This window comes from Argopecten irradians, chromosome 14 (assembly GCF_041381155.1).
Source record: "Argopecten irradians isolate NY chromosome 14, Ai_NY, whole genome shotgun sequence".
NCBI lineage: Eukaryota > Metazoa > Mollusca > Bivalvia > Pectinida > Pectinidae > Argopecten > Argopecten irradians.
The window spans coordinates 29183006-29207639 of NC_091147.1; the positions used below are offsets into that span (position 1 = coordinate 29183006).

The 24634-nt window shown below is 36.8% G+C and overlaps 1 long non-coding RNA gene across 2 annotated transcripts in view; it reads right to left on the reverse strand.

Annotated features, from left to right (window-relative positions):
- The window catches only part of LOC138307266 (uncharacterized), a 68799-nt gene that overhangs the window by 21651 nt on the left and 22514 nt on the right, over positions 1-24634 (reverse strand). The window contains exon 1 of one of the 2 annotated variants that reach the window (XR_011205956.1): positions 9788-9801. The exons of the other annotated variant lie outside the window; for it this stretch is intronic. This is a non-coding gene — a long non-coding RNA (uncharacterized lncRNA). Of the gene's footprint in view, positions 1-9787; positions 9802-24634 lie in introns of those variants that run through there. 2 annotated transcript variants of the gene reach the window in all.

Consider the following 24634-nt stretch of genomic DNA (forward strand, 5'->3'; position numbering starts at 1 on the left):
TTAAACTCCTTTATTGATAAAACTTAACCATAAACTCCTTTATTGATAAAACTTAACCTTAAACTCCTTTATTGATAAAACTTAACCATAAACTCCTTTATTGATAAAACTTAACCTTAAACTCCTTTATTGATATAACTTAACCTTAAACTCCTTTATTGATAAAACTTAACCTTAAACTCCTTTATTGATAAAACTTAACCTTAAACTTCTTTATTGATAAAACTTAACCTTAAACTCCTTTATTGATATAACTTAACCTTAAACTCCTTTATTGAGATAAAACTTAACCTTAAACTCCTTTATTGATAAAACTTAACCTTAAACTCCTTTATTGATATAACTTAACCATAAACTCCTTTATTGATAAAACTTAACCTTAAACTGCTTTATTGATAAAACTTAACCTTAAACTGCTTTATTGATAAAACTTAACCTTAAACTCCTTTATTGAGATAACTTAACCTTAAACTCCTTTATTGATATAACTTAACCTTAAACTCCTTTATTGAGATAAAACTTAACCTTAAACTCCTTTATTGATAAAACTTAACCTTAAACTCCTTTATTGATAAAACTTAACCTAAAACTCCTTTATTGATATAACTTAACCTTAAACTCCTTTATTAATAGAACTTAACCTTAAACTTCTTTATTGATAAAACTTAACCTTAAACTCCTTTATTGATAAAACTTAACCTTAAACTCCTTTATTGATAAAACTTAACCTTAAACTCCTTTATTGATAAAACTTAACCTTAAACTCCTTTATTGATAAAACTTAACCTTAAACTCCTTTATTGATAAAACTTAACCTTAAACTCCTTTATTGATAGAACTTAACCTTAAACTCCTTTATTGATAAAACTTAACCTTAAACTTCTTTATTGATAGAACTTAACCTTAAACTCCTTTATTGATAAAACTTAACCTTAAACTTCTTTATTGATAAAACTTAACCTTAAACTCCTTTATTGATATAACTTAACCTTAAACTCCTTTATTGATATAACTTAACCTTAAACTCCTTTATTGATATAACTTAACCTTAAACTCCTTTATTGATATAACTTAACCTTAAACTCCTTTATTGAGATAAAACTTAACCTTAAACTCCTTTATTGATAAAACTTAACCTTAAACTCCTTTATTGATACAACTTAACCTTAAACTCCTTTATTATTAATAGAACTTAACCTTAAACTTCTTTATTGATAAAACTTAACCTTAAACTCCTTTATTGATAAAACTTAACCTTAAACTCCTTTATTGATAGAACTTAACCTTAAACTCCTTTATTGATAAAACTTAACCTTAAAGTTCTTTATTGATAAAACTTAACCTTAAACTCCTTTATTGATAAAACTTAACCTTAAACTCCTTTATTGATAGAACTTAACCTTAAACTCCTTTATTGATAAAACTTAACCTTAAACTTCTTTATTGATAAAACTTAACCTAAACTCCTTTATTGATATAACTTAACCTTAAACTCCTTTATTGAGATAAAACTTAACCTTAAACTTCTTTATTGATATAACTTAACCTTTAACTCCTTTATTGATAATGAAAACTTAAACTGAAACTCCTTTATTGAAAAAATATAACTTAACCTTAAACTGCTTTATTGATAAAACTTAACCTTAACCTTAAACTCCTTTATTGATAAAACTTAACCTTAAACTCCTTTATTGATAAAACTTAACCTAAAACTCCTTTATTGATAAAACTTAACCTTAAACTCCTTTATTGATAAAACTTAACCTAAAACTCCTTTATTGATAAAAACTTAACCTTAAAACTTCCTTTATCTTATTGATATAACTTAACCTTAAACTCCTTTATTGATAACTTAACTTAAACTCCTTTATTGATATAAAACTTAACCTTAAACTCCTTTATTGAGATAAAACTTAACCTTAAACTCCTTTATTGATATAACTTAACCTTAAACTCCTTTATTGATAAAACTTAACCTTAAACTCCTTTATTGATAAAACTTAACCTTAAACTCCTTTATTGAGATAAAACTTAACCTTAAACTCCTTTATTGATAAAACTTAACCTTAAACTCCTTTATTGATATAACTTAACCTTAAACTCCTTTATTGATAAAACTTAACCTTAAACTCCTTTATTGATAAAACTTAACCTTAAACTCCTTTATTGATAAAACTTAACCTTAAACTCCTTTATTCAGATAAAACTTAACCTTAAACTCCTTTATTGATATAACTTAACCTTAAACTCCTTTATTGATATAACTTAACCTTAAACTCCTTTATTGATAAAACTTAACCTTAAACTCCTTTATTGATAAAACTTAACCTTAAACTCCTTTATTGATAAAACTTAACCTTAAACTCCTTTATTGATAAAACTTAACCTTAAACTCCTTTATTGATAAAACTTAACCTTAAACTTCTTTATTGATAAAACTTAACCTTAAACTCCTTTATTGAGATAAAACTTAACCTTAAACTCCTTTATTGATAAACTTAACTTAAACCTTTATTGATTAACTTAACCTTAAACTTCTTTATTGATAAAACTTAACCTTAAACTCCTTTATTGATAAAACTTAACCTTAAACTTCTTTATTGATAAAACTTAACCTTAAACTCCTTTATTAAGATAAAACTTAACCTTAAACTCCTTTATTGATATAACTTAACCTTAAACTCCTTTATTGAAAAACTTAACCTTAAACTTCTTTATTGATAAAACTTAACCTTAAACTCCTTTATTGAGATAAAACTTAACCTTAAACTCCTTTATTGATAAAACTTAACCTTAAACTCCTTTATTGATAAAACTTAACCTTAAACTCCTTTATTGAGATAAAACTTAACCTTAAACTCCTTTTATTGATAAAACTTAACCTTAAACTTCTTTATTGATAAAACTTAACCTTAAACTCCTTTATTGATAAAACTTAACCTTAAACTCCTTTATTGATAAAACTTAACCTTAAACTCCTTTATTGATAAAAACTTAACCTTAAACTCCTTTATTGATGATAAAACTTAACCTTAAACTCCTTTATTGATAAAACTTAACCTTAAAATCCTTTATTGATATAACTTAACCTTAAACTCCTTTATTGATAAAACTTAACCTTAAACTCCTTTATTGATAAACTTAACCTTAAACTCCTTTATTGATAAAACTTAACTCAAACTTCTTTATTGATAAAACTTAACCTTAAACTCCTTTATTGAGTAAAACTTAACCTTAAACTCCTTTATTGATATAACTTAACCTTAAACTCCTTTATTGAAAAACTTAACCTTAAACTCCTTTATTGATATAACTTAACTCCTTTATTGAGATAAAACTTAACCTTAAACTCCTTTATTGATAAAACTTAACCTTAAACTCCTTTATTGATATAACTTAACCATAAACTCCTTTATTGATAAAACTTAACCATAAACTCCTTTATTGATAAAACTTAACCTTAAACTCCTTTATTGATATAACTTAACCTTAAACTCCTTTATTGAGATAAAACTTAACCTCAAACTCCTTTATTGATAAAACTTAACCTTAAACTCCTTTATTGATAAAACTTAACCTTAAACTCATTTATTGATAAAACTTAACCTTAAACTTCTTTATTGATAAAACTTAACCTTAAACTCCTTTATTGATATAACTTAACCTTAAACTCCTTTATTGATACAAGAGATCCCAGAGGGATCTTGGCACCCACCTAAGAATGATCTTTGTCTGACAAAGGAAAGAGGGATCTTTTCTCTGCTTTTCAAGCTTTTACTACATATTACAACACATGAAATTTGAGAAAGATCCCTTGACTACTTTCTGGGATATATAACAGTAACAAACTTCAATTATCAAAATCCAAGATGGCTACCTGTCGGCCATCTTTTTCACCAATCGGTCCTAAAATGCAATATGCACAACTAGGGCCCTAAGGGAACCTGTACATGAAATTTGAGAAGAATTCTTTTGGCGCTTTTTGAGAAATAGCGGTAACAAACTTTAAACTATCAAAATCCAAGATGGCGGCCTGTCGGCCATCTTGTTTAACCGATTGGTCCCAGAATGCAATATGCACAACTAGACCCCTAGAAGAACCTGCACATACAATTTGAGACAGATCCTTTCAGTACATTCTTAGACATAGGGGAAAAAAACTTCAATTGTCAAAATCCAAGATGGCTTCCTGTTGGCAATCTTGTTCACCGATCAGTACCAAAATGCAATTTACATAACCAGGGACCTAGGGGAACCTGCACATGAAATTTGAGACAGATCTCTTCAGTACTTTCCAAGAAATAGTGGCAATAAGCTTCAACTATCAAAATCCAAGATGGCGTCCTGTCGGCCATCTTTTTCACCGATCTGTCCGAAAATGCAATATGCACAACTAGACCCCTAGGGAAACCTGCACATGCAATTTGATACAGATCCCTGGAGTACTTTCTGAGAAATAGTGGTAACAAGCTTTAACTATCAAAATCCAAGATGGCGGCATGTCGACCATCTTGTTCATCAATCGGTCCCAAAATGCAATATGCACAACTAGGCCCCTAGGGGAACCTGCACATGCAATTTGAGACAGATCCCTTCAGTGCTTTCTAAGAAATAGCTGTAACAAACTTCAATTGTCAAAATCCAAGATGGCGGCCTGTCGGCCATCTTGTTCATCGATCGGTCCCAAAATGCAATATGCACAACTAGGGCCCTAAGGGAACCTGTACATGAAATTTGAGAAGAATTCTTTTGGTACTTTTTGAGAAATAGCAGTAACAAATTTTAAACTATCAAAATCCAAGATGGCGGCCTGTCGGCCATCTTGTTAACCGATTGGTCCCAAAATGCAATATGCACAACTAGGCCCCTAGGGGAACTTACATGTGAAATTTGAGAAAGATCCCTTCAGTACATTCTGAGAAATAGCGGTAACAAACTTTAACTATCAAAATCCAAGATGGCTGCCTGGCGGCCATTTTGTTGACCAATTGGTCCCAAAACACAATATGCACAACTAGGGCCCTAGGGGAACCTACATATGAAATTTGAGAAACATCCCTTCAGTACTTTCTGAGAAATAGCGGTAACAAGAATTGTTAACGGACGGACGGACGGACGGAAGGACGGACGACGGACCATGGACAAAAAGCAATTTAAATAGCCCACCATCTGTTGATGGTGGGCTAAAAAGATATTGAAATTCGCCAAATGATAAAGTTTTCAACCTTATGATAATATTTGATGAAAATAGTATCAGGTTTGTAACAAAAGGAGGTATCTTCTAATATTAGACAAATCTGTTGTTAGCTTAAAGTACAGAAACCTTATCTCCACAAAAAAATGCATACTAATGAAAAGAGAGTTTCTCCAAATTGTTTATCTGTGAAATTGACACAAAAATATCCCGGATACATTTTAGGTTAAATGTACCATACTTAAACTGTACGAAAAATTTTGCATATATTTTCTTCAGTAATCTACAGAAAACCATATGGTTTGATAAAAATCGTCCAATTGGTACAACACAGAAATTATGTGGTGTAAAATTATAATTTTTTACACTTTATGTATGGAAAGAGGGAAACACACCTGCAGAAATTACTTAACAATTATTAACAACCTGTTAAAATTTGAAATGAAATCGTAGACCAAAAATTGGCTTTATGGTCTGATCATATGTATCTGTTTCACTTCACTATATGTAGATGTAAATGTAATAATTTTTTGCAGTAATGCCACAAATAATAATGAAATATGATTTTTAGTTTCAAGTTATGTTCATTATATGACATTCTGATACACCATTTGGATTTTATGATTATTATCTATCTTAAAAAATTAATAATTTCCTAATGATAAATATCTGACTTCCGGTAATCCAATTATCATAAAAACATTACGCTGTTAGGCAGATGCCCCATTCCCCAGAAAACAGATACTGTATGTCCTAGAAAATCAAGCTTAATTTAAGGCATTGAGTATCTATCGGAAGTCAAATGTCTTGTGACCGACTTTGATATGAATGATTTCAAAAAAATTCAAATGATCACAGAAAATAAATTTATGTTTTGTTTGACAATCTTTTTCATAAAAACTCTTAAAAATGAAAGAAAATATTTCAAAATACAGTGTAACTTCCCAAGACCGAACCTTCTGAAAAACCAATCTCCTCTAGAAACCGAACATGGAAGTCATGTATGGAATGAATTCCTCTTTATTAATAGTATATAAAACTTCCTAAAACCGATCCAGCCCAATTCTGAATACCGGACCGATTTTGAGATCGGAATAGTCAAATGTAACTAAAATAAACTTCTGAAAACCGGCCTTACCTGAGCGACACCGATAGATTGCATTGAGGTCTAATCAACCGACCCTGAAATACACACGTACCTGTACCATAGTTGTCCCATGCCATGTCCTGGGGCATGTATACAGATGTGAAGGCTATAGGTACATGATAATTGTACCCAAGATGGTGGTGTAATTATTTAATTATGTCTATTGTTTAGATATTTAGCGAGGGTCTACCACGTGCACGTGGTTTGTTTACTGTATGAAAACAAGCAGAGCTAGTAATAAAGAGAAAGTTTCGTATTCAAATAACACAGATTTTTTATTAACATAATTTTTATGTAGTTGTCGGATAACGTAAACAAGAGGCCCAGAGGGCCTGTATCGCTCACCTGGTTTGTAATGCCAAGTAATGTTCTAAATACAGGTTCATTGTTTCTTTTCTGAAGGAATTAGAATATTTACCTCTAATTCACCTACTGGGCCCTACCCATCCTACCCCCGGGGGGTCAGAGCCAACATTTATAGAAGTTCTGTTCCCCTTCCCCCATGGATGTTTGTGGCCAAATTTGGTCACAATCCATGCAGAACTCTAGGACAAGTAGCGATTTATAGGATTCACCTCTATTTCCCCTATTGGGCTCCACCCCTCTTGCCCCCGGGGGGTCAGAGCCAACATTTATAGAAGTTCTGTTCCCCTTCCCCCATGGATGTTTGTGGCCAAATTTGGTCACAATCCATGCAGAACTCTAGGACAAGTAGCGATTTATAGGATTCACCTCTATTTCCCCTATTGGGCTCCACCCCTCTTGCCCCCGGGGGGTCAGAGCCAACATTTATAGAAGTTCTGTTCCCCTTCCCCCAAGGATGTTTGTGGCCAAATTTGGTCACAATCCATGCAGAACTCTAGGACAAGTAGCGATTTATAGGATTTACCTCTATTTCCCCTATTGGGCCCCGCCCCTCATGCCCCAAGGGGGTCACAGCCAAACTTTATACAAGTTCTGTTCCCCTTCCCCAAAGGATGTTTGTGGCCAAATTTGATTACAATCCATGCAGAACTCTAGGACAAGTAGCGATTTATAGGATTTACCTCTATTTCCCCTATTGGGCCCCGCCCCTCCTGCCCCCGGGGGGTCAGAGCCTAACTTTATACAAGTTCTGTTCCCCTTCCCCCAAGGATGTTTGTGGCCAAATTTGGTTACAATCCATGCAGAACTCTAGGACAAGTAGCGATTTATAGGATTTACCTCTATTTCCCCTATTGGGCCCCGCCCCTCCTGCCCTCGGGGGGTCAGAGCCAAACTTTATACAAGTTCTGTTCCCCTTCTCCCAAAGATGTTTGTGGCCAAATTTTGGTCACAATCCATGCAGAACTCTAGGACAAGTAGCAATTAATAGGATTTACCTCTATTTCAACTATTGGGCCCCGCCCCTCCTGCCCCCCGGGGGTCAGAACCAAACTTTATACAAGTTCTGTTCCCCTTCCCCCAAGGATGTTTGTGGCCAAATTTGGTTACAATCCATGCAGAACTCTAGGACAAGTAGCGATTTATAGGATTTACCTCTATTTCCCCTATTGGGCCCCGCCCCTCATGCCCCCGGGGGTCAGAGCCTAACTTAATACAAGTTATGTTCCCCTACCCCCAAGGATGTTTGTGGCCAAATTTGGTTACAATCCATGCAGAACTCTAGGACAAGTAGCGATTTATAGGATTTACCTCTATTTCCCCTATTGGGCCCCGCCCCTCCTGCCCCTCGGGGGTCAGAACCAAACTTTATACATGTTCTGTTCCCCTTCCCCCAAGGATGTTTGTGGCCAAATTTGGTTACAATCCATGCAGAACTCTAGGACAAGTAGCGATTTATAGGATTTACCTCTATTTCCCCTATTGGGCCCCGCCCCTCCTGCCCCCGGGGGGGTCAGAACCAAACTTTATACAAGTTCTGTTCCCCTTCCCCCAAGGATGTTTGTGGCCAAATTTGGTTACAATCCATGCAGAACTCTAGGACGAGTAGCGATTTATAGGATTTACCTCTATTTCCCCTATTGGGCCCCGCCCCTGCCCCCCGGGGGGTCAGAGCCAAACTTTATACAAGTTCTGTTCCCCTTCCCCCAAGGATGTTTGTGGCCAAATTTGGTTACAATCCATCCATGAGGTTTGCATATGAAGAAATGGCCATAATTTGGGTTATCATTACCTCATGCAGAACTCTAGGACAAGTAGCGATTACATAGCGATTTTACCTCTATTTCCCCTAACCCCTCCCCTCCATCCCCTCCTGGGCCCCGCCCCTCCATACCCCCCCCCCGGGGGTCAAGCCAAACTTTTATACAAAATAGCTATGTTCTGTGTTCCCCTCCCCCAAGGATGTTTGTGGCCAAATTTGGTTTACAATCCATGAATGAACTCTAGGAGTAGCGATTTATAAGGATAAGTTTTTTTCCCCTATTACCAAAATTTGAACCGCCCCCTCCATGAATAACCCGCACCTAAAGGGGGGGTCATACCAAAACCCATTTATGCCCACATCCTGCCCAAGATTTTGCCCCAAGTCTAGGACAAGTATATTTATGGCCAAAATTACCTGTATAACCCCCCCCCCTTGCCCCTGGGGGTCCGCCCCCCCCCCCAAACTACAATTGTACAATTTAGGGAAAGATTTATTCTACCACTCTATTTTACCCCTTTAGAACCATAGCAATATCCCTGGCATTTCATTCTAGGCCAAATAGGCATCTAGGGTAGAAAGTGGGCCAATCCCCCTGCCCACAAATCAGGGTCACCCCACCAACTTTTTATACAAGTTCTGTTCCCCTTCCCCAAGGATGTTTTGTGGCCAAATGATTGGTGTTACAATCCAAACAGAAATGACTAGTATTCAAAACCAGTATGCCGAAATAAAGGATTTACCTCTATTTCACCCTATTGGCCCAAAACGCCCCTCCTGCCCCCGGGGGGTCAGAGCCAAACTTTATACAACTATTCTAAAAACCCCCCTTTCCCCCCAATGGACTTTGGGCCAAATTTGGTTACAATCCATTGTCTCAGAACTCTATGAGTATTAGCGATTTAAATTGGAAAGATTGACGGACTGACGACGGACGGACGACTGGACCCAGATATACGCTTCGCGCCAATGACATAATCTTCACCGGCCCTTCGGGCCAGGTAAGCTAAAAATCTGAATGAAGAAGCAAAACATAGTAATGGTATAGACAATGAAACATGACTGTGATATAATGAACGGCATCGACTAAATCATCATCGTGTAATTGTAGACCATATAATTTACATCTTGGATTGTGCTGTAAAACCTGAATGCGATCATTCCACAATAATATGTAGGTGCAGGTTAGTGCAGACGAAAAACATCCCCAAGAACACCGCCCATTTTATAAGCGGTAAACAAAGTCAACTTATTGTGTTGTAATCCATGTCCTTTTAAATGAAAGTTTAATGAATGCATTTTTTACTGACTTGAATTTAACAGCATTATTGACACGGCATGCTGTAGTATTTTTCCTAAATAATTCATGTCAATCACTTGAGTTTGTACCATTTTGTAGTCCTCATAATCCACTGTGGAAAAACCTGGTCTGTGATTCAGGTCAAAAATTACAAACTTGATAAAGACTGTAACATAGTCAGCTATAAAGTTTCAGATTTCACCCTTAAAATGAGATAATTTTCACAATTTGCTTATCTGTGGCAATTTGGACCTTAATGAATCTCCCGCTGCAGTAGCATTTATATGGTTTTCCTCTAGTAAATCCATCATGGCATACAATAGGTACACTTTTCATGACGTCAGAGCCAACACATTTGTTATTTATCTTCCAACCAGTTAACCCAAATTTTATTAGCTTTTACATGAAACTACTACAAAGATGCTTTTGAAGGCCAAACTACTAAAATCTTCAAAAAATCTGCATGTACATGCCAACTCATAAAACAAGTATCGTTAAATAATAAAAAATGCCAATATTTGCCTCAGAACTCTGTTAAAACAGATTGTGAGCATCCTCTATTACCCTATTGACTAACCGCCCTACCAATTGCACCCAAGGGGGATCAGAGCTAAAATTTATACAAGTTCTGTTCTGCCATCTTACCCCCACTCGAGGATTGCACTGCCATTTTGTGGCCTAAAAATTTTGGTATACAATAAAATGCACCCCAAAACTTATGGACAAGTAGCGATTTATAAGGATTTACCTTTATTCTCCCTATTGGGCCCGAAGTAAAAATTCATTTCCCCGGGGGGTCAGAGCCAAAATTTATAAAATTCTGTTTTAGGATGTTTGTGATATTGCCATAATCTTTGGTATAACAATCCATGCAGAACTCTCTTCCCCCCAACAAGTAGCGATTTATAATCTAGGAGTCTATTCTATATTTCCCCTATTGGGCCCCGCCCCTCTTGCCCCTCACTGTAGGGTTCAGAGTAGCCAAAAGTCACCTTTTACAAGTTCAGTTCCCCTTCATCCCCAAGGATGTTTTGTGGCCAAATTTTGGTTAAATCCATTCATTGAACTCTAAGGGACAATTAGCGTTTGCGCACATGGGATTTACCTCTATTTCCCCTATTGGGCCCGAGTTCCTGACCCGGGGGTCAGATCAGAACAAAACTATATTAAAGTACCTGTTCCCCTTCAACCAAAAGGATTTTTGTGGCAAATTTGGTTTACAATCCATGACAGAACTCTAGGTACAAGTAGCGATTTAAAGGATTTATTTCCTCACGTTTATTTTCCCCTGAAAAATTGGGCCCCGCCAATCCTGAAAATGGTATGACAGAGCCCAAACTTAATACAAGTCATTCCTGTTTCCATTCCCCCAATATGTTTGTGGCCAAATTTGGTTAAATCCATGAAGAACTCTCTTCAAAGTAGCGATTTATTAGGATCATTACCTCTATTTCCCCTATTGTGGCCCCGCCCTCCTGCCCAAGGGGGGTCAGACCAAACTTTAAAAATACAAGTATCATTTGTTCCCCTTCCCCCAAGGATGTTTGTGGCCAAATTTGGTTAAATCCATGCAGAACTCTATGGAAAAGTAAGCAATTTATAGGAATTTACCTCTATTTCCCCTATTGGGCCCCGCCCCTCCTGCCCCTCGGGGGGTTAGAACCAAAATTTATACATGTGAAGTTCTGTTCCCCTTAACCCCAAGGATGTTTGTGGCCCTGTTAAATTTGGTTACAATCCATGCAGAACTCTAGGATAATGTGATTTATAGGATTTACCTCTAATTTCCCCTATAGGGTCCCCGCCCCTCCATGCCCCCGATGGGGGGGTCAGAGCCAAAACTTTATACAAGTTCTGTTCCCCTTCCCCCAAGGATGTTTGTGGCCAAATTTGGTTACAATCCATGCAAAGTAAACTCTAGGATTTAGTAGCGATTTAAAGGATTTACCTATATTTCCCCTATTGGGCCCCGCTTCTTTTATGCCCCCGGGGGTCAGAGCCAAACTTTATACCAAGTTCTGTTCCCCTTCCCCAAGTAAACATTTGTGGCCAAATTTGGTTAAAATCCATGAAAGAACTCATGACAAGTAGCGATTTAAAGTGCCCAGATGGATTTACCTCTATTTGACCCCTATTGGGTTACCTAACTCTGTTAATGCTGGCGGGGGGGTCAGAACCAAAATGTATAAAGTTTGACTAAAGAAAACTCAGTCCACAAATTGTTTGTGGTTCAATGCTTTGTTACAAATCCATGCAGAATCTCTTTTCCTGAAAATGACTAGCGATTATAAGGGAACCTGGCTATTCCCCTATTGGATATATGTTCCTGCCCCATTTATTTTGGGGGTCAGAGACCCAACAATTTATAAAGTTCTATTCTTTTACGTTCCCAAAGGATGTTGTGGCCAAATTTGAACAATCCATCAGCAGAACTATAAATGACATGTAAATGATTACAAGGCAAATTTATGAATTAGCTACGAGAATTTATATTGGCCCCGTACAACATCCTGACTAAAAGTAAAAAGTCAAGACACAATTTTATTTTACAAGTTCTGTAATTTTTAAACATGAAACGTAGGATATTTGCCTAACGTGATCTTTGGTACTGACAATCAAGAGCTCATAGACTGACATTGTCGATATTCATGTTTCAAATATTTTTCCTGATAATTAACTCATCTGAAATCACTTGAGTTGCTAACTGGACCCGACATTGCCATTGATGATACTAAAGTTAAGAATGTAAATACAGCCCAAAGCATGATTTAATTTTTGACAAATTTGGAAATTCATGGAGGACAGACACATAACTGTTTAATGCAAGTACGACTTTTGATTAAAGATCGTAGAAGTTTGTTTTTTTAGTTAGTCTTGGACAATTTCCCCTTTGCCAATCATCATGCTTTTTTCATGTTCAAATTATTGAATCAAAAAGTGAAGATAATGCTTTAAGTTGTGGACGACATGTTTTCCAAATTTTCGGTCATCAAACTAATGAGCTGATTGATCCTAATCCTTGGCGGACACCATTACTTTACACATTACCACCACCGTTAAAAAGTTTGAGCTTCTAATTTTGATTCAAGTTAAAAATATGAAAAAAATAATTAATTGCATCCCGAAAAAATTCCGTGGCACTATATCTTAATGGAATGTAGTACTGATTGCGCATGCACCAAAGGCGAAATAAATTATTTTATATCATTTTTTGTTTTAATTAGGCAATATATATACACGATTATAAACAGCAATTATTGTTCAAATGAAGAATATTGTTTATGCTCTGTCGGCAGTGGCGCATCTTTAATCAATTATATTAACACAAATTTTTTGTAAATTATTTTGTTTGGTGCATGCGTAATCAGTACTTTATTCCATACAGGACATAGTGACATGAATTTTTTTCAGGACACAATGTATTTTTGATATTTTTATCTTGAAGTAAAATTAGAAGCTCAAACTTTTCAATGACTGCAACGGTGTAAAGTTAATAACTTTTGTAAATAAAGAAACATACTAATTGGTTTGACCCTGTTTTTGATAGATAAAATATATCATTCGTCTGTGGTGTAGCAACTTAAACTTCTCCAACATTTAGATGCCACGTTAAAAATGAGACCTACCGAAGCAGAGTACAGCTTCTTTGCCTCACATAGGGATTGTATCTGTTCCATAGGAAGTGGCTCTCCTGTTTTATAGTGGAATGCAAAAGTCGACAGCACCTAAAATACATTAACATAGCACTATATATCAATGATCAATGGCGGACAATGAATTTCATAATTTCCATTTCAATACCACTCTCTGTTTCAGACCGTAGAGTATGATGAACATGGGTAACTGATGATGTTTCAATACATGCTGATGAATATACACTTTCGCAGATTTTGAAAATCAAACCATTAATCCATGGTGCATAACGACTGTATATTGATAAGTGAATTTTCTTGGATTACGAAATCTGCATGGCCAAAAGAAAGTTTGTTATCGGTATTAACTCAAGGATTCAAATTAACTGCTTAATTAAAATTTACATCCTTATAAGTTTCTAGGATATTAAGATGAAACAGAAAATCCTCAACAACTTTTATTTATGATTAGAAAGCTGCAAACTAATTCTCATTTTGTATAAACATTATATGAGATATTGAACACTTGACTATTTCGTCTTTGCATATTACAGATTTAGCTCCCTTGCGGGTTGGTATCGATTGTTAGGTCATTATTTTTTAGCGCAATTCACACCATTTTCTCTGAAAAGTATGAAGTTACGCTCGCAAGCACATGACATTACAATCAATACAATGCAAGGGCAGATAACTCTGCAAAATGCAAATACAGCAGAGATACAAACCCTTGGGTCAGAGACAAAGTACTCCATGAGTATGGAGGGAACCTCAGCAAAGTCTGTAGGACACCTTGTACCTGCATGAAATAATGTAATGAATTAACTTTAGCTTAACAGCTTTAGGCATCTTTGTCTACTTCTTTTCATATAAGCTAAACCCATAATGAATACTTTAATGATAGTCTGGAAAACTCACAATCCAACAAAAAATACTTGAACATTAAACGACTAAGCCCCCACAGAAAAAAAAACCCCCAGGTCATTAAAGGCCGCATTGTTACTGAAGAAGGGTCGGAATAAAATGAAATTGAAAAAAATTGTCAATTCAAGATTCTCAGATGAGAAGTGATGAAAGGGGCGGAGTCAATTAATACCAATCAAGGTACCTTTGTGATTGGGTAATAGTGAATATTCATGACATAGCCCATGAGGCACGGTGACATTTTTCATAAAGAATAATGTTATTTTTTTCAGACAATTTTTAAACATTATAGCCAGTCAGGTGATACGACTTCTTTAATTGACTATTTGTAGACTTCTTTCAATTTTAACTGTACGGATAAGCAAAAGATGTAATGTCGTCCACGTGTTCTCACAGCATGTCATCACTCAACTACTGTACTAAACGATACTGTTGATTTAACGGAGCAGTGGGTTTTAAAAGTAGTATGCAGTTTTGACAAAAAACAATAATGTATTCATGGACTTTATGCAGCAGATTTTGGACCTAGAAGATATGACGAATATGGACTCACACACAATTTTTTTTTTACCGTGGAAGGAATTTTATGAAGATATTTATGGATTGTATCGATTGATCTACAAAAAAAAGTACAGCTAAACGACCCATGTCATCTGTTTTAATTATTCTCATCATAATTTGATGTGTTTTGTCGATGTACATGAAACACTAAAACTTTTTGAAACCACTTTTTACCTGATTGTTTATAATCGGCCCGCAGGTTGAATCATTTAGATTGATCAAAAATCGTATTAAACTTGAAATAAAAAAAAAAATGAACAAATGAACTTTGTATATCAAGGATGTATTAAAGGACCCCATTCAATCTGAGGACCTCAGTTATGGAACACCAGCGCAAACCCAGTAATGATATATATTATTTTATACTCGGCCGTTATGTCTTTTGGTCAAACTCACTTTTTACAAATTCTCTTTACTATTCATAAAATCCATGAAACCGACTTATTGCGTTACGTGTTTTATTGTATCGTGTGCATTTATGGAACTATATTTCTGGTTATATACATATTTTTAGCGTGAATTGCCTGGTTAATTGTATATATATATATATAATATAAAAAAATAAAAATCGATTTCTCACAAAAATGTTATTTAGCAAGAGGGATATTTAATCCAATCTATCACTAAAATTTCTCTTTTAACCTCATGTTTACGGACCATGGACAAAGGTTGGCGATTAACCGCCAGCGGCAACTCTCTAAATCACACGCGTGGCCATTCCAACGAACCCATAACGAAAATTGGCGAAGTCGTACCCAGAAAGTTACCTGAGAACTAATACGGTTGCGTGGCTTGGCATGTAAATCGCCGCGGGGTTCTAGCGTGACCAAGACAACGGGGTCATACCTCACGAAAACACGTGGAAAGCCCACCTGTCGTGCTTTTGATTCACAGACTTGCCTAACCAGTGTACGGGTACTCTAATATGTAATTAATCCATGTCACTGCAACTCAGAAGATAGTTTCAAAGATTTCATTATAGTCTCCCAGACACATTAAAATGTGTTACATGGATTATACAAGTTACATTTTTAACTGCACGTGGCAGGATGGACAATATATATCATTACCAATTACTAAAATATGGAAAATTATTTTGAAAATTAACAATACTTTATACCGTACTTACTATCATAGCTTTTATTCACATCTACAAAAATACCATCATTTTTCTAATGAATAGAGAGACACCTTCTTCAATAATTGGATATTTACAAATACCTATAAGCCACCCATCTTATGGAAGACTGGGATTACTATAATAATACTGTGGGATATATTTAATACGTATATTTTTTTTTTATTTCTTCGTGTTTACATACAAAAAGATAGTGAAATTCATCCCCGATATTTTCATTGCATAAATGGCATATTCTTTCACGTTTCTCAACATTACGCCATCTTCCAGTCTCAATTGGAATTTTTAAATTTGATGTACGGAATTTAGTTATGTATACTCTATTCATTTCCGATAATTTTATAAGATAATTTTCAAATCCAAATTCTTTTTTATATATTAGATAAGTCTGTCTCTTGAGGAGTTTTCCACACCTGAGAACCATTTTTGTATAAACTGATCTTGAAGGCGCTGTTTCATAAAACTTTTATAAAAACTGTTAATCATTTGTATTTCATTGAGGAAGATATTTGACTGACCAGATTCGTCAAAAATATTTTTAATGAAAGATATCCATTAAAATGTGTATATTCCTTCGAAATGTAACTTCGAGATTAGTTTATAAAGTATGCTACTTAATTTATTTTCATTTTGTATAAGTCTATTCCAAAAACACAGCATTCTCAGTTTGATATTTACTTCGAGTGGGAATCTTCCCAGTTCCTCATACACCATAAAATAGTAGTCGAAGAACATGTACCATAAGTACGACTACACAACTGTGTGCTAATATTATACAATACTATTTATTTTATCTAATTCTTATCGGAACACATCGTCGTACCTAAATGAATAGTCAAGGACTCCAAAACCAAAAACTGTAACTAGATAGAAAGTTTCTTTTTAATCTGTTAAAATCGTTCATATATCTGGGTTTAGTGTAGTAGATAAACAAAGACGTGCGTGTCCTGAAAAGTCGTATATTAGAACGTGAAACTTTTTTTTTTATTTTGAAATATTACCATTTAGTCTTTATATAAAATATCTCATAATACGTTGACTTGTATTTTGAAATGAAAAGTTGTTAAATTCTGTTGGTAACTCGATTTGGTCCGCAGTCACTGAAATAAAACACACCATATTACAGTTTACGCGTGGCTGAACACGTGATGACCAGGTACTGATAAAATTGACAGGAACAGAAAGGTCGTCATGGTTCACGCTGGGTGGATAGTTATTTCATGACGGGGAGGGGTGTGCGGTCTGTATACATGGGGCGGTGGCGTTTGTGTGACATGAGTGAGTCGAGGATGCAGACATTTCTTCGATATTTTTAGAAATTGATACTGATTAATACGTTCATAAAAATCACCAGAACTCAACTGTATGTAGTAAAAAAAATCTTTGTATTATTACTCAATGATATGTCGAGCATTTAATTACGCCCCTAATTGTTTTCTAAAAGGTATTGTTCATAGACGGCACTGATTAAGATATACACTTAATTCATTAATATTAAAATATGATACTTATAGATAATACTTGTATATATGTTATCTGTAATTTGATGTATGGATAAGCAGTAATAAAATGCAAAGTTTGCAGAGGTATCACTATTTTAATTACTGATCAAATTAGGAACATAGTCTAAACCAGAAGGATAAAAGTGTATATAGGTTATGTGTAGATAGGAAGAAGGGTATAAGGATAAAAGTGTATATAGGTTATGTTGTATATGAAGGATAGAAGAATGGTATAAGGATGAAAAGTGTATATAGGTTATGTGTAGATAGGAAGAATGGTATTATAAGGATGAAGAGTGTATATATGTATATGTGATAGGAAGAAAGGTGTATATACGGGATGAAAAAGGTGTAGGATAGGTTATATGTGAATAGAAGAATGGTATAAGGATGAAAAGTGTATATAGGTTTTGTGTGGAGATAGGAAGAATGGTATAGTAAGAACGAAGAATGGTATAAGGATGATGAAAAAGTGTATATAGGTTATAAAGTGTAATGTTTATGTGTGGATATCGGAAGAATGGTATATAAGGATGAAAAGTGTATATAGGTTATAGGATAGAAGATACGGGTATGTAATAAGGATGAAAAGTGTATATAGGTTATGTGTAGATAAGGAAGAATGGGTATAAGGATGAAAAGTGTATATAGGTTATGTGTAGATAAGGAAGAATGGTATAATATGAGGAGTGTAGATATGGTATAATGAAAGACTGGTATAAGGATGAAAAGTGTATATAGGTTATATGTGGGGATATGGAGAAGTCCCCTTATAAGAATGAAAAGTGTATACCATTAGGTTATGTGGTAGATAGGAAGAAGGGTATAAGGATGAAAAGTGTATATAGGTTATGTGTAGATAGGAAGAAGGGTATAAGGATGAAAAGTGTATATAGGTTATAAGTGGATAGGAAGAAGGGTATTAATAATAAAATGTAAAAGTCGTTTGTGTAATAGGAGGTTATACATCCCGAATGTCCATGGTCAGCCCTATATATGTAAGTGTCAGCATAATAGATGGTTTAATGTGTATATAGGAGAAGGGACTATATATAAGGATGAAAAGTGTATATAGGTTATATTGTGGCTATGAATTGGAAGAATGGTATAAGAGTATGAAAAGTATATAGTTTATGTAGATGGGAAGAATGGTATATAGGATGAAAAGTGTATATAGGTTATATGTATATGAAGAATGGTATAAGGATGAAAAGTGTATATAGGTTATATGTGGATAGGAAAGAATGGTATAAGGATGAAAAGTGTTTATATAGGTTTAGTGTGATATTGAAGAATGGTATAAGCCATATGAAAAGTGTATATAAGGTTATATGTGATATGAAAATGGTCGTTTAAGCACATTAAAAAGTTGGTATATAGTTTATATGTGTAGATAGGAAGAATTGTATAAGGATGAAAAGTGTATATAGGTTATGTGTGTACTTAGTCCCTTAAAGATGTGAATATGTGTAGGGGGAAGAATGGTCATTAACAAGTGATTCCTCTAGGTTGTAAATGGTATATAGGAAGGTTTAGCATACTATATGTGTAGATAGGAAGAATGGTCCTATAGGAAGGATGAAAAAGTTTATATAGGTTATATGTAGTATAGGAAGAATGGTATAAGGATGAAAAATGTAACCTTCGACCGCTATACACACTTAACATAATACTGTAAGAAGGATTACACCTTCAGCCCCTATACACCTTCACCCCTATACACACTTAACATTGTATACTCCACCCTCCATTATATAGGAAGCCCCTAACACTGTATAACATATAGTCATATCCTCCATTACACCTTCAGCCCCTATACAGGGAACGTCCTCCATTACAATGGTACACACTTAACACATAGTCACGTCCTCCATTAAGGATACACACTTAACATAATCACGTCCTCCATTTACACCTTCAGCCCCTATACACACCTTAAATATACTCACGTCCTCCATTACACCTTCAGCCCCTATATACTTAACATATACTCAATGTCCTCCATTAAGTGTTAACACATAGGTTTACCAGAACCTTCAGAATGGTATACACACTTAACAGGTATATATATACTCACGTCCTCCAATGCCCCTATACACACTTTATATACATATTACATCAGGAAGAGTGGTAACATATACACCTTCACCCATAAACACACTAACACATAGTCACATCCTCCTTACACCTCAGCCCCTATACACACTAACATATACTACACGTCATAACACCTACAGCCCCTATACACACTTAACACATACCACGTCTCCATTAACCTAAGCCCCTATACACAACTTAACATATACTGCACGTCCTCCCCCAATGTACACCTTCATCCCCTAAACACACTTAACACATACCTCACGTCCTCCATTAACAACCTTCAGCCCCTTAACCTCACTATAACATCTACTCCACGTCCTCCATTACACCTTCAGCCCCTATACACACTTAACATATACTCACTTCCACCATTACACCTTCAGCCCCTATACACACTTAACACAAACACACCGACCTCCATTACACCTTTCAAGCCCCTATTACCACACTTAACACATACTCACATCCACCATTACACCCTTTAGCCCCCTATACACACTTAACACATAGTCACATCCTCCCATTACACCTTCAGCCCCCTATACACTCCTAAACACATTAGTCCACATCCTCCATTACACCTTCAGAGCCCCTTATAACACCAGCTTAACATATAGTCATAATCATCCTCCATTACACCTCCAGCCCCTATACACACATAACACATACTTAACGCCTGCCATAACACCATCAGGCCCCTATACACACTTAACACACATTTACATCATCCATTACACCCATCAGCCCCTCTACACACTTAACAAATAGTCACATCCTCGATTACACCGTCATCGCCCCTAGACACACTTAAACCATAGTCACGTCCTCCATCTACACCTTTCAGCACCTAGTACACACTTAAACCACATACTCCCGTCCTCCTTTACCACCTTCAGTCCTTATACACACTTAACACATATACTCACGTCCTCCAGTACAAAAGCCTTCAGTCCCCCAATACACACTAACATTATTCTCACGACCACCATTACACCTCAGCCCCAATACACACTAAACATATATTCATAACCTCCCAGTACACCTTCAGCCCTTAATAATAACACACATAACATATGTCATGGTCCTCCAGTACACCTTCCCAGCCCCTATACAACACTTAACACATAAACTCACGTCCCTCCATTACACCTTCAGCCACCTATACACACCTAACATAAACAACTGAAGGTTAATAGGATCACGTGAGTATAAGTTAAGTGAGGTATAGGACTGAAGGTGTAATGGAATGATGAGTAAAGTTTTCCATTACACATCACGTCCTGCATAACACTTCAGCCCTATACACACTTAACACATAAGTCACGTTCCTCCATTATACACTATCAGGGGCCCTAGACACACTTAAACACATAGTCACGGTCCTCCATTATACAGTCAGCCCCTATACACACTTATCAATAATACTCAGTGTCCACCATTTACACCTTCAGCCCCAATAACAACACCCATAAAACAACATAGTCACCCAACCACCATTATACCCTTCAGCCCCTATACACACTTATAAACTATCAAATACACATCCTCCATTACAACCTTCAGCCCCTATACACACTTAAACATATACTCACTTCCTCCATTACACCATCACCCCTATACACACTTAACATATACCACGTCCACCAATATCACCTTCACCCCTAAACACACTTAACACATACTCACGTCCTCCATTACACCTTCAGCCCTATACACACACTTAACACATCCCACGACCTCATTACACCTTCAGCCCCTATACACACTTAACACATATAATCACCTCCTCCATTATACCTTCACCCCTATACACACTTAACAAAACTCACGTCCTACCATTACACCTTCAGCCCCTATACACACGTATACATTATACTCGCGTCTCCATTACACCATCAGTGCCCCAATACACACTTAACATAATACTCAACGTCCTCCTTTACACCTTCAGCCGCTATAAGCTACACACTTAACACATATACTCACATGTCCTCCATATACACCAACAGCCCCTATACACACTTAACATATAGTCACGTCCTCCATTACACCTTCAGCCCCTATACACACTTAACACATAGTCACGTCCTCCATTACACCTCCAGCCCCTCTACACCACTTAACACATACCTCACGACCTCCATTACACCTATCAGCCCCTATTACAACACTTAACATATTACTCACGTCCTCCATTACACCTTCAGCCCCTATACACACTTAACACATAGTCACGTCCTCCATTACACCTTCAGTCCCCTATACACACTTAACACATACTCGACGTCCTCCTTTACACCTTCATCCCCTATACACACTTAATACATACTCACTACTCTCCATTACACCTTCAGCCCCTATACACACTTACCAACTCATAACTCACGTCCTCCAGCCCCTATACTCCACACCATATTAACTCAGCCTCAGCCCCTATACACACTTAACATATACTCACGTCCTCCATTACACCTTCAGCCCCTATACACACTTAACATAATACTCACGTCCTCCATACACCTTCAGCCCCTATACACACTATAACATATACTCACGTCCTCCATTATCACCTTCAGGCCCCTATACACACTTAACACATATTCACGTCCTCCATTACACCTTCAGCCCCTATCACACACTTAACATATACTCACGTCCTCCATTACACCTTCAGCCCCTATACACACTAACATATACTCACGTCCTCCATTTACACCTTCAGCCCCTATACACACTTAACATATACTCACGTCCTCCATTACACCTTCAGCCCCTATACACACTTAACACATAGTCACATCCTCGTATTACACCTTCACCCCTATACACACTTAACCATAGTCACATCCTCCTTTACACCTCCAGCCCCTATACACACTTAACATAGTCACACGTCCTCCATTACACCTTCACCCCTATACACACTTAAACATATACTCACGTCCTCCATTACACACCTTCAGCCCCTATACACACTTAACACATAGTCACGTCCTCCTTTACACCTCCAGCCCCTATACACACTTAACATATACTCACGTCCTCCTTTACACCTTCAGCCCCTATACACACTTAACATATACTCGCGTCCTCCATTACACCTTCAGCCCCTATACACACTTAACACATAGTCACGTCCTCCATTACACCTTCAGCCCCTATACACACTTAACATATACTCACGTCCTCCATTACACCTTCAGCCCCTATACACACTTAACACATACTCACGTCCTCCATTACACCTTCAGCCCCTATACACACTTAACACAATAGTCACGTCCTCCATTACACCTTCAGCCCCTATACACACTTAACATATACTCACTGTCCTCCATTACACCTTCAGCCCCTATACACACTTACACATATACTCACGTCCTCCATTACACCTTCAGCCCCTATACACACTTAACATATACTCACGTCCTCCAATTACACCTTCAGCCCCTATACACACTTAACACATAGTCACGTCCTCCATTACACCTTCAGCCCCTATACACACTTAACACATACTCACGTCCTCCATTACACCTTCAGCCCCTATACACACTTAACATATACTCACGTCCTCCATTATACACCTTCAGCCCCTATACACACTTAACACATACTCACGTCCTCCATTACACCTCAGCCCCTATACACACTTAACACATACTCACGTCCTCCATTACACCTTCAGCCCCTATACACACTTAACATATACTCGCGTCCTCCATTACACCTTCAGCCCCTATACACACTTAACACATAGTCACGTCCTCCATTACACCTTCAGCCCCTATACACACTTAACACATACTCACGTCCTCCATTACACCATTCACCCCTATACACACTTAACACATAACTCACGTCCTCCATTACACCTTCAGCCCCTATACACACTTAAACACATAGTCACGTCCTCCATTACACCTTCAGCCCCTATACACACTTAACATATAGTCACGTCCTCCATTACACCTTCAGCCCCTATACACACTTAACACATACTCACGTCCTCCATTACACCTCCAGCCCCTATACACACTTAACACATAGTCACGTCCTCCATTACACCTTCAGCCCCTATACACACTTAACACATACTCACGTCCTCCATTACACCTTCAGCCCCTATACACACTTAACACAATACTCACGTCCTCCATTACACCTTCAGCCCCTATACACACTTAACACATAATACACACGTCCTCCATTACACCTTCAGCCCCTATACACACTTAACACATACTCACGTCCTCCATTACACCTCCAGCCCCTATAAACACACTTAACATATACTCACGTCCTCCATTACACCTTCAGCCCCTATACACACTTAACATATACTCACGTCCTCCATTACACCTCCAGCCCCTATACACACTTAACACATACTCACGTCCTCCATTACACCTTCAGCCCCTATACACACTTAACACATACTCACGTCCTCCATTACACCTTCAGCCCCTATACACACTTAACACATACTCACGTCCTCCATTTACACCTTCAGCCCCTATACACACTTAACATATACTCACGTCCTCCATTACACCTTCAGCCCCTATACACACTTAACATATACTCACGTCCTCCATTACACCTTCAGCCCCTATACACACTTAACACATAGTCACGTCCTCCATTACACCTTCAGCCCCTATACACACTTAACACATATCACATTACACCTTCAGCCCCTATACACCTCCACGTCCTTACACCTTCAGCCCCTATACACACTTAACACATACTCACGTCCTCCATTACACCTTCAGCCCCTATACACACTTAACATATAGTCACGTCCTCCATTACACCTTCAGCCCCTATACACACTTAACATATACTCACGTCCTCCATTACACCTTCAGCCCCTATACACACTTAACATATTACTCACGTCCTCCATTACACCTTCAGCCCCTATACACACTTAAACATATACTCACGTCCTCCATTACACCTTCAGCCCCTATACACACTTAACACATACTCACGTCCTCCTTTA